This window comes from Pecten maximus, chromosome 17 (assembly GCF_902652985.1).
Source record: "Pecten maximus chromosome 17, xPecMax1.1, whole genome shotgun sequence".
Taxonomy (NCBI): domain Eukaryota; kingdom Metazoa; phylum Mollusca; class Bivalvia; order Pectinida; family Pectinidae; genus Pecten; species Pecten maximus.
Window position 1 is genome coordinate 18,398,939 of NC_047031.1, and position 5,871 is coordinate 18,404,809.

At 33.9% G+C, this 5,871-nt stretch overlaps 1 long non-coding RNA gene across 1 annotated transcript; it reads right to left on the bottom strand.

The window, feature by feature from the left end:
* Positions 1-2,302: 2,302 nt before the first annotated feature.
* Positions 2,303-5,117, bottom strand: LOC117315714. Its single transcript, XR_004529749.1, has 2 exons — positions 5,017-5,117; positions 2,303-4,773 (listed from the first exon to the last, which is right to left on the bottom strand). It is a non-coding gene; the product is annotated as an uncharacterized LOC117315714 (long non-coding RNA).
* Positions 5,118-5,871: the final 754 nt, after the last annotated feature.

The following is a 5,871-nucleotide window of genomic DNA, read 5'->3' on the forward strand; positions in this document are numbered from 1 at the left end:
TTCAAAAATCTTCTTCTCTACTCTCAGAAATGGTGGAATCAAACACTCGTCATAGATGGAAGGGTCTTAAGGTGCCTTACCAAAATTGTAAATTTCATGACCCAGGGGTCTCACGTTTGCCCCTGGGGAGGGGGTAAACTTTACTATAGTTTATATAGGGAAATCACATTTTTGACTTTTATTTGTTTGATTTGTATTGGAATTCATTCTAATTTGGTAAACATTGTCAGCATGGGATGACAGTTTGATGGCATGCACATGTTGGCCCTGACTGACCCCCAGGGGCTAATGGGCAGGGCTAAAAAGCGCCAAATTGACTGAAATTTCAAAAATCTTCTTCTCAAGACCAAAATAAGGTGAAATCAAATACTCTTTATAGTTGGAAGGGTCTTAATGTGCTTTACTAAAATTGTGAATTTGATGACCCTTGCAATCGCGGACCTGATATTGCTGAGGCTCTTGGGATATATTTAACGTCAGGATGCCTTTGGCACCTGCCGTTATAGTCGTGGTAGGAAAATGTTGAAACTTCCGGTATCTGTCATACAAATGATATACATCCGCAGCCTAATATAGTTCCTATTTTGATAGCAACTATTGACATGATTTAACTAATGTAAACCTTGTTTACTGCAATTACTTTAAATGAAATATGAATGTTTAGTGTTCTAAAGTATAAATTTAAACATTTTCCTCGTCAGTATATGCAATTTTGTCGGCGCAGGATTACGTAGTGCTGTTTCGATCTTGTGTAGTAGGACGAGTCGGGGCTCCGGGCGTAACACACCGCTCCGGCTATTAGTATATCCCGAAGTCCCGCATCGCCTAGTGTTATCAACCCAGGTTCGGTTAGGTTCTTCTTCTTCTTTGGTTGACTAACCTCCGTCAAAAATGACGATTACGGTTGTGAGAAGGATTGTACTATGCTTTAAAAGAATTAAAAAAGTGCAGGGATTTGGGTACAGTGAGAGGTTTTTTTTTTTTAAATTAATTTTTTAAGTGGAAACTATCAGATAAAACATTATGAGGGTGTGTTTATGGTGTGTGTTTGAGATCATCAAGGGCTGCATTGTGTATATGTGCCTTAAAGATCTCTAGTGTAGTGCATTGTACTGCTGCCACCGGGAGGAGGTTCCATTGTGTTATTGTGTGTGGGAAGAAGGAGTATTTGTATGTGTCATTGGTGGCAGATAGGTGTCTGAAGGTGTAGGGGTGTGTTTGCCTTGTCCTAGGGTCTGCTGGTCGGATATTGAAGATATAACAAACTACATAATTTTAAAGTTAAGGATATTTAATATGGGTCCATGAATTATGTACAGATGAAAATACGCTCACACACAAATAACTATATACATTATATCAGCTCACGGACCCCTCCCTTGGTCATGATCTTAAAGGAGCTTGACTCCCGCGCCACCTAACATTATGCATAAGCTTACGTACCCCTCTGCTGCTACTATAACTACCCAGCTAAGCGAAGGCCTGTTGGAATGTGGTACACCTCCGGAAACAAATCCGTTCGACTGCCCACTGAGCGAGCCAGACACCCGAATATATACCCGAGATTACGCCCCAGGCATGCTCGTGCGAATCTATTTATAATCAGCTGGAACTGGATTTGCGACAATAACAGGGTCAGCCAGACATGACCTGGCGACGTCACAATCCCCTCGATCGTCGTCGAGCTGACTGGTAACAAGGTACATATAATATTTAATACGTTGTTTTTACGATGCCTAGTTTTAATGAGTCCCTGAAATCCTCTCCTACTACACTTGCCTTGAAAACGAAAGTAAAAAAATCCGTTTGATCGTCATGGAAATTTATATGCATTCACAGAGAAACTATCCTCATGTCTTGAGACTCATATGTTCATCATTAGTTCATATGCAGGAACATTTCATATAAGCCTAAAACCAACCCTATTTACGTAGTCCAATACACCCGAGCATTCCACGAGATAACTTCAGCTGTCACGTAACTCATCACTAATCGGCCAAAATGGCGTTTATGTCTAATGTGAACAAGAAAAATTATTGACGCAAGCGTCAAAGTGGGCCGCAAATTACTTACAGAATGAAAATTGACCTTCATTAAAAGGATGTGTTGCCAGAATTAAATGAATGGTAAATGAAATGCGCATTTTTTCATAGATGAGGATGACCATTGTGTTGAAAATCTGTAGATTAACTGATCACATGTTAAGTAATTGCTGTGTTGTCACTCTCCAGTTTTCCCAAATGGAAATTTGGCAAGACATATATTGTATATATTGACTTTTAAAAGAAAAAGAAACAAATTATTGTTGAAATAACTTTTATTATCTGATATATAACAAATACAATATTGAATTTTATTCAACTGAAGGCACTTGGAATATAGATGTACATTTGCTGCACATACCAATGCAAAGTTTACTACAACAGCATTTTCAGGAAGATATTAAAGTTATTTGTATTTTTAAATTTAAACAAAAAATTAGTACATGACAAAGAATAATGAATAAGAAATATTAACTTTTCCAATAATTTTTGGGAATTTTCATATCTTTAAACCTGTTTACTAATGCCTTCAATCAATTATTTCTCCAATGTAATATATTCGTTTATAATCATGCAAGTCATAAAATATACAACTAACACAGTATAAAAATATATATATATATAAATCAAAAACCAAACGGAGGAACACAACCAGTTGAATTGAATTGCAACAAACTGTAAAATATACTATATTTTGTTTACGTAACAAAAGTAAACTAAAACAAATAGTTATAAAAAATGGCACTATAGATCAACATTAAGAGGAATGGAAGTGTGAGCATGGACATCAGCTCCAGGTTAACAATGGAATCCATATACATGTATATGGGAAAGGGTTATACATTGGTTTTGGCCTTTTTTGTTCCCCATATCAATCAAAATTGAAAACCTTTGATTGAAAGTCTTTTTCAAATTTTGAATATTTTCCGCGATATTTTTTTTTTTTTTTTTTTTAATTTCAATGTTATTTTGGTTGCTATGATAACCAGTCAAATTTTGCATCAATTACGTAGATTTTAATATTCAGTCAATTTGAGCCATGTTTCGCTGTTTTTCTCTTGGAAAGGATAGAGTGCATTCTTGAACAAACTCTATATGTGTCCTAATTATTACCAGTGCCTATACAATTTCCTTTGATATCAAGTTTCAAGATTGTGCTCTATATATATATACTTGCCAAAAGAAAAACTGAGTGAAACATAGCCTGAATTGACTGAATGTTCAAATTTACCTAACTTATGGAAATTTCAACAGGTTACCATGGCAGCCATAAATGTAAAAAAAAAAAAAAAATTGCAAAACTGTAATAGTATCATGGAAGTATTCAACATTTAAAAAGATTTATTTGAAAAGTAAATCATATCGTATACAATGTAGTCCTTTGTAAACTAAAAGCACTCCACTTCATCTTATCTTTTGTCTATTCAAATTTATCATCACAATAGTGCAACTAAGTGATACACTATTTACCGATTACATATACATGTAGAGATTCATCACATTACTTTGGTAGTTTCTTTATTGCAGTTGTAATCAAACAATGCCAGAGATGCAATAATATACTAAATGCTAAGGGTAAATATAATGATAATACTGGACAAATGGTTATTAAATGATTTTCTTTAATAAATGGCTTTCGTTATATCCGCTAACTACAGTAAACAGCAAATTTCAATTAATTAAAAAAAAAACTCCATACAAAAACACTTCCACAATAATGCTATGACTAGATATTAAGTGCTAAATACTTAACAAATAATGACTCGTTAAATCAATATTGTAAAATACATGTACAATATCGTAAAATACTGTAAACTACAAAAACATCCTCGAAAAACGACAAAGTAAGATATATAATATTGGATAATTATTCAATTAAAAACACTCTGAATATAGATGTACAATTGTTGTTTATACCAAAGTTGAGAACAACATTTTCAGTAAAAAGATATAAAAAATGTATTGGTATTTTTAATAAACAAATATATAACTACAAAGTATAAGTAGCAACCTAGGTCAACGAGTAAGAAATATTGACTTATACCGGATTTTGTTTAACATTGTTTAGCTCGGTTTTGGTTTTACATTGTTTAGCATCCTATTAACAACTTATGGTAATTTAAGGAAACCGTTTTATTGATGTTTTCAATTAATGATTTATCCAATTTAATATATTCGTTTACCTAATGCAGAATGAAACTAAATATGTTGACATGAAAGTGCCAAAGTGTATATTAACTTCACTGTGCAACATATTGTATACCCAAACTTAATATTCATGAAAGAAATAGCATCCGAGCTTAATTGAGCCCTTTGAAGAAAACTTAACCAAAAACACTTTGACATAGCGTGACGGACGGACAGTAAAACAGTAAGCTTTTGATTAGTCGTACCAGGGCTTAATAAAATCAAACGTCAATATGCACTGTATTCACAATGCATCCATATGTGACAGTTACTGGATGTTGTACAAATTATTTCCAGCCGAAATGGAGGCACGGACACGAATTGGTAGTTTGTCTACCACAACAGAGATCAGACTGCTTTTTTGTTCCTCAAGGTCCAGTTCAACTTTTAGTATCTTCTCTATAGTTGATTTGAAGAGAGTAATTTTTTTATCTTTTGCCTTTTCTGTGGAATAAAGAAAGGCGATGCGGTAGGACTTGAGATTTGAAGTCGTTGCTTTGCACACAGGACACTGATTACCAACCATTTTTTTTTTGCCTGCAAGCTGAAAAAATTAACACACAATTAGCTTATAGATGTATTAAATATTACATTGAACCTTTAAAAATAGTCCTGAAATACAATGTAAAAATAGCATAACAAAAACAAAGAAATGATTATTCCATTTATGAGTAACTTATTTTTCTGTTTTTCCCCCACAATTTTGTATTCATTTCTTTTTCTGTGCAATGAATTAGTACATTGCTCATTAAAAATACTACAAAATCCTTAAAAAAAAGTGTGATACCTTTAACTTCGCAGCATTTATAGACATCAAATTCTGTAAAATCGGTCAATATGATATCTTCAATAAGTGGCTCATCAAGATCTTCAAAGTCTGGATCAGACAGGTATTGGTTTGCATCTTGCTGCTGTACAAGTATTGTAGGATCATCAGCTGTAAACTGGAGGATAACATACACTTGTCAGACAGTAATGAATAAGCACACAAAATTAAAGCATACTGTTACCAAAAAAATAAACAAAAATGATTTCAGGAGAAAGAAATACTATTCAAAGAAAGTGATTGGTATATTGTAACAGTGAAAATTCATAGTTGGTTGTTCAGCATCATGATGTTTGTTTTTTCATGGTTGGTGTTTTTATTATACACTGCCTCATTGATTCATTCAAGTTATAACCTCATATAGTACATATAAAAACCCCTTTACCTGGCAGGTTGAAATGGGCGAGGTGGTAAGCTGATCCCTGTTAAGATATTTTTTGGGGTAAACAGCCGAAACGTTGACCATATTTCCTTCTTCAAACTGCATTTCTGCGTTTCCCCCAAACAAACAGACTTTGGCAGTGGTCTGACTGTCCTTCAAAATCAGAGCTCGCACAGGCAAAGACCCACCTTGGCGATATTTCAATGGAGAAACCTGAAGTATATTAAGACATGAAAGCATTATATTTTTTCATGATTGCAATATATAAAAAATATTGATTCAACACATGTCTAGTAAGTAATAACGACGGTATAATCCAATATAGGTACTGGATCCTAACAAACAAATGTTGGATGCGTATTACTAGAGATAGATAATTGTCAAGTAGTGATGACAGTACAGACAAGTAAGTTGCAAGTACTGTTGCTATTAGA